At 33.4% G+C, this 16,827-nt stretch overlaps 1 protein-coding gene across 10 annotated transcripts in view; it reads right to left on the reverse strand.

The window, feature by feature from the left end:
• cux1a (cut-like homeobox 1a) overlaps positions 1-16,827 on the reverse strand; it is a 259,039-nt gene that overhangs the window by 158,416 nt on the left and 83,796 nt on the right. The window lies entirely within an intron of this gene.

A 16,827-nucleotide genomic window follows, 5' to 3' on the forward strand; every position in this document is an offset into this window, starting at 1 on the left:
TCACATGTGTAATCATTCATTTCTGTCTATTTAATAACTGGTCTTGTTTTGAACTATTGTTAGACGTCTATTAAACTTTCACTGACAGCCAAAATTTAGCTTCGTTTTCGCAAAATGCCTGTAGACGTCAATTAGGCTTCTTTTAAACTAAATTCTTGATGGGTAATCTGTTATATTTAGATGCCAATAACTGATTTATAGGCTAATTAATAAATAGCAAGATACATTTTTCTGAGCCTGATCACAAAAAAGCAAATATATAAAGCGGCCATCTTAACTGTAAAAAAACAACAAAACTCCGAAATTTCTGTTTTCGAGAAATTCTTTAGAGTGGCGACATCACATGAGCTCTCCCAGCACAGCTCAGCATAACCAGAATACATGTCCAGAATACTGGGCTAAAAACAATTTGCAATGTCATACCAGTCTTGCGTGAAAATACAACTAAAACTGTACCTGACAGTTCTTAAAACAATTTAATCACCAGTCGAAAAAAAGGCCATGTGCAATTTGGTGTAAATAAAAATTACCTTGTTTTTTCTGAACACTACAAGAGGCTAAACTTGCTCATTCAGAAGCGGGAACCGGCGGACGTGCAACAACTTTAATCATAAGGTAAACGCAAAACAAGAGTCTCCATTTGGAGCTGCTTCACAGGACTCAACACTTGTAAACACTTGCTCAACTGGGATTGCAGCTCTCAGTCCTACCCACATTTGTCAGCGCTACCAAGCTGACCAATCACAGAGCTTGGGCTACATGTCGTTGTAACATGTAGTTACATGTTTTTGACAGGTGCACGTCAGCGTCAGCCACGGCGACCTTGCGAAGGCTGCGTCAGACCATACGCAGGCTCTTGACGCAGAAGTATACATGTAACAATTAATTAACATAGATTTTGAACAGTGTAGTACAAATTTACATATAATTTAGCCTTTAAAAGTTACCAGACACCTGAACAAACCTGTACGTATGAACAACACAAATATTGATTCTTATATTAGCGAGCACTTCATCTGTGCTCACCTATTGCCCCTGAGCTTATGTGTGTGTGTGTGTGTGTGTGTGTGTGTGTGTGTGTGTGTGTGAGTGTGTGAGTGTGTTTGTATGCGCAGCTGTGCGTCCATGTGTGCGCGTGGGCGTGTCTGTGTCCCCTATTCGGTGCTCCCACACCCTTAAGGTCACAGTCAATTAAAGCAGACGCAGAACAGACCCCCATCGCATTCAGACCAATTCCAGCTCCACCTTCAGACTTACACGCTCTCTTAACCACACATAAACACGAGAGGGACCCGAGCGCCATGCAACCCTCAAAATAAGAGTTGTTACAGTAGGACAGAATGAGAAATAGAGGGAAAATGGAGTATGTATGGGGGTGAGGGGCCCCCGATGGCCCCCGCGAGATGAATGCCCTGAGACGCTGGTCTGGTAATGAGGTCAGGGGACTGTCAGACAGACCCCCAAACAAAGACGCTGTGATCTAGGACCGGACGGCCTCTCAGACACACTCACACACACTCATTCTTGATGGAGGCTATCAATCACACACATCCTCTTTAATAATACACAGCACAAACACCCCGAATACTTGAAAATCACTTCGATTTAATATTATTAGGCTTATTATATAATATAGCAAGTTCTTTTAATAGTTATAATTATTTTATTAAGTAACAATTAAAATTAGCTTTGTGGTTAAGTAAGTTTAATTTTTTGCGCTTTTGTAATTTTTTTTATTTAAAAAAAATCTTTACATTAATTTAGATCTTTAAATTTATTATTTATTATTTACTGTTGTATTTATTTAATTATTATTACTATTTCTTTTATACTTTATTTAGTTTATTTTTATTCTTAATTTTTAAATTTATAATATAATTAATATAATATAATATAATATAATATAAAATAAATTTTTAAATATTATAATATAATATAAGAATTTTAAAAATATTATAATATAATATAAGAAATTAAAATATTATAATATAATTTAATATAATGTAATATAATTTTATATTTTATTAGTTATCAATAATCTATTATTAACAACTAAAATTTGTTTTCATTTTTATATTTTACGTTTGTTAAAAAATATATATTTTAATACACACACACACACACACACACACACACACACACACACACACGTATATTTGTGGTTTTGTAAATTTGTTTTTTTTATTTTAAGAAAAATCTTTAAACTTATTTAATTTTTTAAATATTTGTATTACTTTATTATTTATAGTTGCACTGTAAAAACCACGTTAACTTTATCAAATGAAATGAGTGTAGTTGACTCTCAATATTTACTGAAGGTTAATTTTACACAGTGATGAAGGTATTGAGTTATTTAAATACCTCATTATATATAAAGTTCACAGTTATATATAGATATAGAATATATATACATACTATATATAGACTGTATAGATTTGTTTTTGAACTTAAATGTTTTGTTGCAATTGGTTTCCTCAAGTGGTTTGAGCTGCCTTAACTTTTTGGGTTTTACAGTGTGTAAGTATTTATTTACTTATTATTACTATTACTTTTTTATTTTATTTTTAATTTGAAGTTTATAATATAATACATGTTCTTTTATCAGTTTTCATTATTTTAATAATTAACAAGTAAAATAAGTCTTTATGTTTTAAGTTTGCGCTTTTGCGAAATGTCTTTTATTTTAAGAAAAATCTGAACATTTATTTAATTAAAAAAATTTTTTACTTCATTATTTATTGTTGCAAGTATTTATTTGTTTTTATTATTATTATTATTATTTTTCATCATTTTAAGTTCATAATATAATATAATATAATATAATATAACATAATATAATATAATATAATATAATATAATATAATATAATATAATATAATATAATATAATATAATACATGTTATTTTATTAACTTGTATCTTATTAATAAACACTTACAAGTAGTTTTCATTTCAGTTTTAAGTTTGCAGTATTACTTTTTTTTATTGTTGCATTTACTTATTACTATTACTTTTATACTTTATTTATTCTTAACTTTAAGTTTATAATATAGAGTTTATTATATGTTTTTATTAGTAATTATTTTATTAACTAACAATTAAAATTTGTTTAATTTCTTTTTTAAGTTTATGTTTTTGTGAATTATTTTTTTATTTTAAGAAAAATCTTTATATTGCACTTTTAAAATATTTTTTATAACATTATTATTTATTGTCGTATTTACTTATTACAACAATTACTATTATAATTTACTTATTTATTTTTGTTCTTTGTTTTAAGTTTATAATATAATATAAAATAATATAATATAATATAATATAATATAATATAATATAATATAATATAATTTGTGAATTTTATTTTTATATTATCTTTACTTTTATTATTTTTTATACTTTTTATTAATTTAATATTTATTGCTGTAAGTACGTGTTTAGATATTATTACTACTTTTAAAAATGTATTTTTATCTTAATTTTAATAATACTATATAATATAACATAATCATATAATAATAAAGAACAGATACACTATAAAATACTAAAATTAAAGTAAATTACATTTCATACTTTATAAAAAAAAGTATTAAAACACAGACTAAGTAAATGCAATTGCTTTAATTTGTATACCTATACACATTTATATAACTTATATAAATGGCATATAAATAAACAAAATATGACCCGTGGTTTTCATCTCAAACATCACCTCATATTTTCCCCAAGCGTCCCAGAAAGCCTCTTTTATTGGAGTGATGGTGAGTTCAGGCCATCATAAGGCAGGAACGGGTTAATGCAAAGAAAAACTGGTGAAAAAAAGAACTTTTCTTTGGCAATTAGTTCTGATGAGCAGGTTTGTTAGGCAGCAGCTATTGAAGGTCTATTTATAGAGATTGCTTCAGGAGAAAAACCTGAGATGCGGCCATGCAGATCAGAGGGAGAGGGGGATGAAAGAAGGGAAATGAAAGAGGAAAAGGGGGGATGGTGGAGGAGGGAAAAAAAGGGAGAAAGACATGGCCATGTGCCTCAGAGGAATGCAGGACAGCCTCTATCTGTGATCAAACCAATGACTGGACATCTTGCTTGGCCCCTTTGTCCACATTTGTTTGCATTTTTTCCCCCGCATTTGGTTCATCTTTACATCACTTTGCTGTTTGCTCGTGTCAGAAAGCCAGCTTGTACTTGTGGACGCAGCTTGAAGAGGAACATGAAGTCATTAACTGAGTCTATGTGCTGATTATTCATTCATTTGTGCTGCATTAAAAACCACTCACTTGTTCACTGTTTCCTATATAAAGTCAATGACACATAATGCTTGCCCAGATTCATCTCAATAAATACAGTCATCAGAAATGCTTCTAGATATTTATACGTATGTATTTTTGAGATATTATATATTGTCAGTGTTGGGCAAGCTACTTGGAAAATGTAGTGAGCTAAGCTATTAGTTTCTCTACTTAAAATGTAGCTTCACTACACTAAAAGCTATACCCCCTGGGAAATGTAGCAAGTTAAGCTAAAAGCTACATGGCAAAAGTGGCTTAACTACATCTATTTTTTTTTTAATCAAAGCAACTTTAATCCAAGTCAGTTCTGTCTAAGTGATCAATAAAACTGCAATGAAGAGACAGAGACAATGACGCATACAGTTAAAAGTCAGAATTATAAGCCCTCCTTTGAATTTGTTTCTTTTTTAATTATTTCCCAAATGATGTTTCCCAGAGCAAGGAAATGTTCATAGTATGTCTGATAATATTTTTTTCTTCTGGAAAAAGTCTTATTTGTTTTATTTTAGCTAGAATAAAAGCAGTTTTTAATAATTTAAAAACCATTTTAAGGACAATATTATTAGCCCCTTTAAGCAATACTTTTTCGATAGTCTACAGAACAAACCATCATTATACAATAACTTGGTAAATTACCCTAACCTGCCAAGTAAAACTAGCTAACCTAGTTAAGCCTTTAAATGTCACTTTAAGCTGTAAAGAAGTGTCTTGAAAAATATCTAGAAAAATATAATGTGCTGTCATCATGACAAAGATACAATAAATCAGATATTAGAGATGAGTTATTAAAACTATTATGTTTAGAAATGCGTTGAAAAAAATATTTTCTCCGCTAGACAGACATTGGGTATAAAAATAAACAGGGGGGCTAATAATTCGGGACTGCAATTAATTCAGACTTCAACTGTATATATAAACTAGAGTTGTTGTGTTACAGCTATATATATAAAATAATAAAATAAAAATAAAAAATTTATACATATATATATATATATATATATATATTATTTTTTTATTATTTATTTATTTATTTTTTCATGAAAGTGCACTTGGGCTCATTTGCATAACAAACAGTGACAACAAACTAAAAAACTGATCAACTGTAAAGAGCACAGCATCAGCATATATATATGTTTGTGTGTGTGTGTGTGTGTGTGTGTGTGTGTGTGTGTGTGTGTGTGTGTGCGTGTATTTCACAAATGTAACAGTTATTTTACAATTTGTTTTTGTAGAATTACAAATTTTACTAAATTTTAATGTTATTATTTTTATGTAATGTTTAATACATTTTTGCGAGTCAACAATCAATATATAAACAGAAAAATTATATAAATTATTTTAAAATAAAACGTATACGGATATAAATATATTTATATCAATATATATAAATAATTGTCAATTAAATAAATATATATATAATATTATATGTATATTTTAATAACAATTAAATTATTAACATTACTTTTAAAAGTATTATTATATAGTAAACTCTTCACAACTGGTGGTTGATGCAATACAAAAGAGTCAATTACATAGCAAACTTAAACTCCCAAAGTACTTCAAAATGGCCGACGCTCATCAAGCACACTACACAGGGCACAAAAAGTGATTTCGAACACACAGTTGGCAGATCTGCATGCACCAAACGTTACTGACAAACATGTGGGAATGAGTTGTCCCAAAAAAAAAAGTGTCTACCAGATATGCGTCTCAGGCTTTTTTCCGTTCAGGGTATTGTCAGCATTCCTCTTAAAAGCATATTCCATGGAAACAGCACCCCCCCCCCCCCCCCACCTCCCCTCCGCTCGCCTGAACCTTGTGAAAACTTTAAATAGTGTTTTATGTTGCACGATTATTTCTGCCTTGTAATTCTGTCAGAGGGTGGAGGGGCTCTCGGGCTCTCGAAATTACCTCAAATAAAACATGTGGTGGGAGGAGGCTGATGCAAGTGTCTCTCGGAAAACACAAAGACAAATAAAAGAGTAACGGACACACAAACCTAGGACGGATGGGCGAGAATCTGCTAGATTTAACCATATTGGGTAACAAAAAGTGGAGGTGGCTTGCACTGTAAAACAATGAATTAAAACGCAGAGCAACAGAACAAACAAACGGCAAACACTTAAAGACCCCCTAAAATCAACATAAGCGTTTCTTTGTGGTGATAGTATCAATATGTAGTCCTAAGGTTATCTATAAGCTAGTGTGCTCAATACTATTAACAACATTTGCATTTGGAAGATAAGCATTCTTCTAAACTTTGCTTCCGCCATTAATATTCAATGATTTTTAAGACATCACTGGTCACTTCAGCTTCTCATTAAGTCTTCTGACCATATCAGAGCGCAATCATTTGGAAAGACTGTTCTTCTACTTATAAAAGGGGAGGAGCAACAAAGTCCCGTGCTTGCAGAGCAGTTATTTAAACAAAACCCCATTGGTTATTTTGTAAAAAGGGGAGGAGCTACGAAATATGTCCCGCCCTTGCAGAGCAGTTTTCTAACAAAACCCTAATGGTTATTTTGTAAAAAGGGAAGGAGCTACTCAATTAGACTTGCCCTGTCAGAGCAGTTAATTAAACATAACTCTATTGGTTATTTTGTAAAAAGGGGAGGAGCAACTTGATATATCTCGCCCTGACAGAGCAGGGAGATAAACGAAACCCTATTGGCTATTTTGTAAAATGGGAGAAGCGACTTAATATATCCAAACCCTGTAGATCAGTGATATAAACAAAACCCTATTGGGTATTTTGTAAAAAGAGGAGGTGCTACTCAATATGTCCCGCCCTAGCAGAGCAGTCATATAAACAAAGCCCTATTTGCTATTTGTAAAAAGGAGGGGAGCTACTCAATGTCTCGCCCTTAAAGAGCAGTGATATAAACAAAACCCTTTTGGATATTTTGTAAAATGGGGAGGAGCTACTCAATACATCCCGCCCTGGCAGAGCAGTTATATAAAAAAAAAACCTATTCGCTACTTTGTAAAAGGGGAGGAGCTACTCAATATGTCTTGCCCTGGAAGATCAGTTCTGTATACAAAACCCTATTACATATTTTGTAAATAGAGGAGGAGCAACTCAATGTTTCGCCCTTGAAAAACACTTATATAAACAAAACCCTACTGGTTATTTTGCAAAAAGGGGAGGAGCTACTTAATATGTCTCGTCCCAACAAAGCAGTTATATAAGCAATTCCTATTGGTAATTTTTTTTAAGGGGAGGAGCTACACAATGTCCCACCCTGGCAGATCAGTGATATAAACAAAACCCTATTGGATATTTTGTAAAAATGGGAGGAGCTACTCATTATGTCCTGCTCTGTCTTTATGTTTCAATTGAAATTGCGTGAACTGTCGGAAAAAAAAGCAGCGCATTTCAAGGCACAGCAAGGCACGTCACAAGCCGGCCAAAAAAATGAAACAAGGCCGATCGTCCGCCAAGACTATAAATATATACACACACAACAATTTGTTACAGCTGAGAAGACATCTGTTTCACAGCGTCTGGACGCCGAGCGTGAACTACACTCGCCGTTTAATATAAAACATCAATTTGGTGGATAGGTTTTCAGGCCGTACTGATTCAAGATCAGTATTGAGATTGAGGGACAGAATTGCAGGGAGACTGCCAGCCCACCTCCCTCAGGAGACTCGCACAGGCCACAAATCAGTTTAATGTTTCACTGACAGCCATGGCTGTTCACAGGAGGGACCACAACTGAGCAAAGTCCCCCGAACGCCCCCACCGCTGCCGCTGAATAAAGTCAAATTCAAGTCTGCTCTCCTCAGACATTCAGATCCAAGGAGAGAAAACACAGCTCTGTGTGGAAAGAATGAACGAAAGAAAGTCGATGCAATCTGTGAACAGGAGCGACTGGCTATGGGATTGTGGGACCCAGAGGTTGATTATAAAAAATATATATTTTTTTTAATATTTTCTGCTTTTTAGTCAATGTATTATGTTTATTATACAGTGGTCCCTCGCTATAATGCTGTTTATCTTTCGTGGCCTCGCAGTTTTGCAGATTTTTTTTGGTGCAAAATGTTTTTGTTTTTTCTTTTGCTTTTTTAACAGTGCATAGTGTTCTGCATCCTGATTGGCTGTAGACCATTGTCAATCATTCTCCTTCATGTCTCCTGTACAGTACAGAATGCGTTCAGCTGGCCAAATGAACACATTTTCGATCGCTAGCAGTGCGAGTTTCAACAAAAAGGATTGCAACTGTCTGCAGCAAGAGCATCGTAAAAGGGAAGACACATCGGCTACGCCTCTCCACGTAGTGCGATGCATTTTAAAATTGTAAACATGCAGTACGTTTATGTCAGATTTCACACACCGGTGCACTAAGTCAGTGGCTGTCTGCTGCACCCAGCTACGACTCAGGACACTGTTCATGTTTTAGAGCGCCATCTGAATAGTTTCATTTTAAATAACATCTTATGTGTCTCAACTGCGCAACTGTCATGTGCGCAGCCCATCGGCTGTGCGACCCCCTTAAGGATGGAGTCTGCTTTAGTTTTGAGGATCACTAATTGCAAGAAAAAAAGAACATTTCGCTGAATGCCAACATTATCCACACAAAAGCTAAAAAGCTTATTTTAATGTCTAAAAATAAGTCCAGAAAATGTCTGCCTGAAAAAAAGTGTATAGAGTGTGTAGTGAGGGCTTATATTGTAATAAAAAAAATAATAAAGCTGACTACTTTTACAAAATTAAGGGATTTTTTAGGGAGAAATAACAAAACACGATGGTTGCGGGAGATTGGTCTGTAATACAGGAGACTCCTGGTAAAAACAGTAGTATTGGCAGGTATGCTTACCAATTTAATTATAATTTGATTAGTTTTAATTAGAAATTAGGCTGTTATAATCTTCAAAGGGCTTATTATGTGTCCTGTCACCACCTTGTGGATGGACGACGTCATCCGTCTTTGGTCAGATCAGTATGGCAGGCTAATGGCCACCGACGCGTTCTCTCTTAGAAATTATATATATATATATATATAAAAATAGGCCCTATCCTTATAAATAAACTGCATAGATGCAATCTAAAGAACTACATTCTCGACTAAAAAAACCTCAAAAGTACATTATGTTGTCCAACAGCAGCAATATGTCAAACTGTAAAGTGTCCTCTGCTCGATGTACAGTATGTGGGCGGAGCAGTACAGAAGAGTGAGGAGGCTGTACAATTGCTGTTATTGCAAAATAATGCACTGCTACCAGCCAATCAGATTTAAGAACCAGACAGAACTGTTGTATGTATGTATGTATGTATGTGTGTGTGTGTGTGTGTGTGTGTATGTGTGTGTGTGTGTGTGTGTGTGTGTGTGTATATATAAAATATAGTACATGACTTATTTTAAGTATTTAAGGTTACAATAATAAAAAATGTATTATTATTAATAATAGTTAATTTTATTATTATTATTATTATTGTCATTATTGTTATTATTACTTTAAAATTAATATATTTTATTATTTTATTAACTATATTTTTATTATTATTTAATTGTTGGAAACAAAATTAAGAAAAAATTATAATAATATAACTAAGAACAAATAATAATAATAATAATCATAACAATAACTATAAAAACTATTATAACTACATCAATGAATCACATTTACAGCCCTAAAAACACAACCAGGGTTTTTCTTTCTTCCATTTTACCTACGTATTTTACATTTTTGTCCAAAAAAAGAAAAAAGAAATAGCAGATATATTTCATGTCAAAATTGTTGCTTTGTCTCTGTATAAAAGAAATGTTACGTTTCATTCAGTAATATAAAAAGCTTGTAAATTACTTTATGAAAGTTCAGTTTGGAGTGTAAAAGGAGCCGGTGACAGTTTGAACAAGAGGAAAATGTTCTAGAGATAATATGTGCTTATAAAGTACAGACTGTATGCGTTTGAAAAGGACAGCCAGTGTTGAGCTTGTGTTAGCCTGTAGATGAGAAACTACAGGAGCTAGTAACAGAGCCTGTGTTAGCATGTAAAGGAGAAGCTGTGTCTGTTTGGATGAGGAGAGACTGTGCCTGTATGAGGAGGTCAGAGCGAGCGGGCCGCTGTAGCAGAGGGAGCGCAGAGAGCGTAAACACATTAACGTCACAGTGCTGCTGTTCGCTCGGCTGCATTCACAGACTCTGACTCATCAGGGCTGGAATGGGAAACAGAGGACACTGGCAAAGGGGAGGCCCAGCGCAGTCACATACACACATGAGCACACATAGCGTTACACATACTCACACTCAATAACTTAGACATGTAAATACATTATGGAGATGATACTGAATTATATATTCAAAATTTGAACTATATAATAATAATACAAGCTATTTAAATATATATCAATGTAAATATGTATAAAAATATATTATACATAACATAATAAATATAGTCGAAATTTGTAATCATTTTTAATTATTTGTATATACACAATTTTTAGAATACATTTTCATGACGTAATGTTTCATGTAATGTCTACATAAACATGGTAAATAATAAGAAAAACACAGTGTGTGTGTGTGTGTGTGTGTGTGTGTGTGTGTGTGTGTGTGTGTGTGTGTGTGTGTATATATATATATATATGAACTAGATCTGTATATTAAATGTTTAATATTTAAAATGTATTAATATTTATATTTATAAAAAATGTAAAAATAATCATGTTCAAAAATTTAAGTATTTTATATTTATATAAATTGTGTGAATATCTGCAAAACTTCTGCAAGAAAAATAATTTTTTTAAAAATATAATAAATAAAAGTAGTCTTTTTATAGAAAAAAAATCATTTTAAACCAAATGTTATGATATAGATTTATTTATATATACTCAAATAATTGATAAATAATGCATTTAGGCATTTAAGTAATTTATTTATATAAATTGTACATTTTTGTAACATTGTGTGTGTGTGTGTGTGTGTGTGTGTGTGTGTGTGTGTGTGTGTGTGTGTGTGTGTGTGTGTGTGTGTGTGTGTGTGTGTCTTATATCTGCATATAAGAAAAGTTTAATAAAAACGTATAAATATCTAGCATTAACAATAAACAAATTATATATCATATTCAAATATAATAAAAAAATTAAATATATGTGTGTGTGTGTGTTTGTGAATTAGATTTGTATATAAAATTTTAATATTTAAAATGCAATAGTAATTAATATTTATAACAAAATTTAAATAGTCTTAAGTATTTTAGGTATTTTATATTTATATAAATTGTGTGAATATTTGCTTAACACAAGATAAATAATAATAAAAATTTGCAATTTATAATATATAAAAGTTGTCTTTATACACAAACAAATGTTCATTTTAAAATCAAATGTTATGATATAATATGTAAATACAGTGAATTCTTTTAAATTTTAAACTGCACAAATCTAAATATATAAATATACTACTATATATATATATATATATATATATATATATATATATATATATATATATATATATATATATATATATATACATACATACATACATACATACATACATACATACATACACACACACACATGTGTATATATATATATAGCTATTAACTATTAATAGCATAAGTATAATATATTTATATGGAGGAAAAACTAATAATAAAAACAAATAATATGAATGCAGCAACACTTAAAACTATAGAGCATTCTGCACACCATGTTTAAAACATCCACACAGCTACGATTCAGAACAGTCATCTGGAAAGTATCTGAAGAGTCTAAAACCTATGTTGTGTAGTCCTGCGTGACATTAGAGGTTTACTAGCTGGTTTTACGTCCCGTTACAAGCATCACACTTTACACAGTCTTTCATTAGGGGGAGCTGTAAACGTCAACAGCCATTACCTCATCTCCGAGAGCAGAGTCACATGGCCAGCATGACATCAGTCAGTGCTCCACACGCACACACACAACTAACTTACACCTTCCTACGCCTGCCTATTTCTCTCTCACTATAAACAAGGTTTCTGCAGGTGCAAGCGGTCCGGTGGAAATTTTAGTCCCGGTTCGCCCATCGACAGAAACAATATTATCATACACAATAATGGCTTTTCTGTGTTCAGCAAAGCGCAGATTCCATTACAGCTAAAAGCAAACAGTGATGCTGTTGAGTCATGCCCGTTAAGCGCTATAAATACAGACCTGCTCTGTGCTAATGGTCTGTAGCCTTGGCACCTCCAACCGCAGGTGGCAGATGGAGTGACGGGCAGAGACCCGGGCACAGGGCAGGGCGGGTGAAGGAGTGGGGCCTGCCCGGTCCATACATCCCATCTCGCTTTTCGCCATTGTCACTCAGCGCCGGTGTAAATATGGCAGCTCCACCCAAATAAAGAGATGACAGGAATTATTGTCGCATTAGACAGACGGCCTTGGCTGCGGGTGCTTAAAATATCCCATGCAAAAAATAAGTCTACAATTTAATGGTTCCTGGAGAAGATGCCAGACCTCTTGCGCCACACTCAAGAGTTTCAGAGCTTTAGGGCTGGATTTTGATTGGTTCTCATTTTCATGAACCAATATTGATACCTCAATCCCAACCAGTCTACATCAATACTTTCAACTACCCTTACCAGCTGGCCTCCGTTATACTTGCACACCAACGTGACCCCTTAAAGGGATAGTTCACACAAAAATGTAAATTCTCTGATTAATTTGAATAACTGATGTCTTACAGATTTTTTATATTTGATACAGTAACTTTCTGACTAATATGCGCCTAAAAAAGTAAATTCTGTCATAATTTGTGAGGTTTACCAACAGAACTGGCCCCAACACACTCATCCGGGTCACGGCACCACTTTAAACAAATTGTCCAAACACAACTGAAACTGGCATCTCCACAAAAGAAGTTGGGCATTTTAACAACAAGCTTAGTGCTTTTTTTTACTTTAATATCCACTTTAAAATTAAATAACATTTTATAATGAAATTCATACAATTACTACAGTTTTTGTGCTCTTTAATGTGGGTTAACAGAATTCTTCAATGCTTTTAGAACAAGCAACACTTACACCATTAGTTATAGCACGAAATAAGCATCCATTAAAAGCAGATGCTGACAGACACAAAACAACTGACCATTGAAAGACTGCAGTTAAATACGATGCAAACCCTGTCAAGAAATGTTATATTCAGAAAAGCTGTTCGTTTACATTTATATTTAATATGTAATACACTCTTGCAGCTTGTTCAAACTACTTTTTTTAAATAATTTAAAACTTTACAATTTGGAAAAACAAACTTTTTTTTCAACCTACTTAAATTTGTAAAACTATTAAGTTGTCATAAAAACCCATAATAACTGTGTTGTTTCAACTCATTTCAAATAATTACTTTAAACCAGCAGCAAACGTCATTTTTTGAGTGTACTACATATTAAAAAACCAAACGATTATTAAGTTTTTTGGGACAACTTAATTGTTTTATGTTCAACCTACTTAATTTTGTAAGAACGAATTAGCTATCCTAAAAACCCTTAACAATTGTGTTGTTTCAACTCATTTTAAATAAGTAGTTTGAAGCGAGCAGCAAACATAATTTTTTTGAATGAACTACATATTAAAAACAACACCATTTTTACGCTTTTTGGGACAACTCAATTGTTTTATTACAAATTTAAGTAGGTTGAACATAAATCAATTAAGTTGTCCTTAAAATCCCTAATAATTGTGTTGTTTCAACATATTTTGAATAAGTAGCCTGAACAAGCAGCAAAAATCAGTTTTTGAGTGTACTATATTAAAACCATTCATTCATTATCTTGTCGGCTTAGTCCCTTTATTAATCCGGGGTCGCCACAGCGGAATGAACCGCCAACTTATCCAGCAAGTTTTTACGCAGGGGATGCCCTTCCAGCCGCAACCCATCTCTGGGAAACATCCACACACACATTCACACACACACTCATACACTACGGACAATTTAGCCTACCCAATTCACCTGTACCACATGTCTTTGGACTGTGGGAGAAACCGGAGCACCCAGAGGAAACCCACGCGAAGGCAAGGAGAACATGCAAACTCCACACAGAAACGCTAACTGAGCCGAGGTTCGAACCAGCGACCCAGTGACCTTTTTGCTGTGAGGCGACAGCACAACCTACTGCGCCACTGCCTCGCCTTATATTAAAACCACACAATTATTATGTTTTCTGGGACAACTTAATCGTTTTATGTTCAACCTACTTCATTTTGTAAAATCTAAAAACCTTTAATAATTGTGTTGTTTCAACTCATTTTAAATAAGTAGTTTCAACAAGCAACAAATGTCATTTTGAGAGCACTACTTGATAAAAACCACTCAATTATTACATTTTTTTGGGGGACAACTACATTGTTTTATGTTTAATCCACTTCAAGTTACCTTAATTGTTTTGTGTTGTGACGGAATGAAAGAATTGTGTGGAACCCGGCATTTTTTCCAGTGTATGTTAATAAGTGAAGTGTTGCTAAATAACTTACTGCATTAGTTGAGAAAATAAATATACCTAATATTCACATGAATCCACAACAAACTGAACCCCAATCTAGTAAATCGTGATCAAACAGAATCCTGAAATTTGTGCCCCATTAAGAACTGCTGAAAGGACACTGTGCAGGTGTGTGTGTGCGCGCATTTACTCTAAGAATCGGTAACCCAAGTCAGACAAAGACCTCCGAGGTACATTAATCAGTAAAAGTAGGTCTCTGTTAGGACATCTAACACTGGGGACCAGGTGATTGAGACTGGGGCCCTTCAGAGGACGGGCTTCCGGAGGTTCAGCAGCGCTGAAAAGCACAGGACAGGCAAGCCCAGTGTTGAAAAGCAGTAAGTGGATCTAGGGTTAATGGCGTCTGTGCATGTGTGCACGCCTGTCTGTGTGCTTTTACACACGATGAGTCTTTACGAGAGTGTAGAACGTATGCGTTTAAGGGTGCGTGTTTCGGCGTGCATCCGAGTATGTCTGACAGCACAGCCGTTTGCTCGGGAATGATGGAGCACAGCCTGAAATCTGATCACGCTCCCAAGGCCGCTACACTGCCCACCCAAGGAGATGAAGATGAGTGTGTGGGTTATCAGGCTCTTGCAGACGTTAAAACACACAAACAAACACATACACACACACACACACACATATTCACTGACACAATAATATGTTGTTTAGCCAGCCTAAGGTTGCGTAAAAACCCACAAAGAGTATAAGTGTTCTTTGACACTAAACAATAAGTGTAAGTATTTGCTTTCGAAGAATATATGCATTCTTTTTGGGTCTACTAATACTAACTTTCTTTGTATCTGAGCACAAAGAACTTAAGTATTTACTTATATGCAAACAATATATAAAGATTCTTTTATAAACAGACTAAACAAACAAAGTAGTGAGTGATTTGATTTAAAGTCAGCTAACAAGAGAGAATTGCCTGATAAACGTGAGTGACGAATAGGATATCTGACAGTGGCAATCAAGTATTTTCTAATCAAAAGTCACAAAATGACAATGTTAAGAGAAAGCGGAGGGGAGAAAGATGCTTTAGGCAGTGTGTGTGTCACACAAGTTTAAGACATTTTGCATTTGACGGCTTAATTAACCTAATATAACGGACAGGGGAATTTAGATTCCTGATTTATCCGGGCTCTGATCCGAGATCCTCCTTGTCTTGGGGACATTATGGGATTTAAAGGGATAGTTTGAATCAAAATTCTGTCACTTTCATGCACTGTGAAAAAAATGAAAGAAGCTGTACTGTACTTTTCTATTTTATTTGCTGGTTTTTATGTGTACATGCATATTTGTGCCTATAAGGAAACTTGTCTATGTAGGTAATCATTGTTTGTTTGTTTTTGTTAGTTTTTGTTTACCCCTGCTATTATTGTTTTTTTCATTTGTAATCTGTTGACTACTGCATTTGAATGCATGCGAACATTTATGCTGTAATATTGTTTTGTTTTGTTTTTTTGTAAAAAAAGAAGTTAAAATCTATAGAAATTTAAAAAAAAGAAGTGAATAAACAAAGCTGTAGCACACTTTTGTAGGACATACACAACAGTAATGTAATGATGGGCACCTTTTGTAAAGCTGCTTTGGAACTATAAATATTGTAAAAAGCGCTATACAAGTAAACTTGAATTGATATTTAGAGTACACAACTTGTACTTGCCATTTCTTTCTAATTGTTAACTGTTTATTATATTTTCTGACAATTTCTGAGTGAACACCAGTGTGTCAAAACAAACCTCCATTACTTAAATAATAATAATTCCTTACATTTATATTGCGATTTTCAGGACACTGAAAGTGCTTTAAAGAAAAAAAAAAGTGTATATTTGAGGAGTTTTTTTCCTGATTGTGGTCCACACAATGTAAATCATTGCTGTTTTTTGTTATAAAGAGGTTAAAGCTATGAAAAATGAGAAAAGAAAAGAATAAACAAAGCTGTAGTACACTTTGTTAGGACATACACAACAGTAATGTAATGATGGGCACCTTTTGTGAAGCTGCTTTAGAAGAATAATTGTTGTAAAAAGCGCTGTACAAGTAAGCTTAAACTGAATTTTGGAGCA

This window comes from Danio rerio, chromosome 10 (genome assembly GCF_052040795.2).
Source record: "Danio rerio strain M-AB ecotype USA chromosome 10, GRCz13ab, whole genome shotgun sequence".
Classification (NCBI taxonomy): Eukaryota; Metazoa; Chordata; class Actinopteri; order Cypriniformes; family Danionidae; genus Danio; species Danio rerio.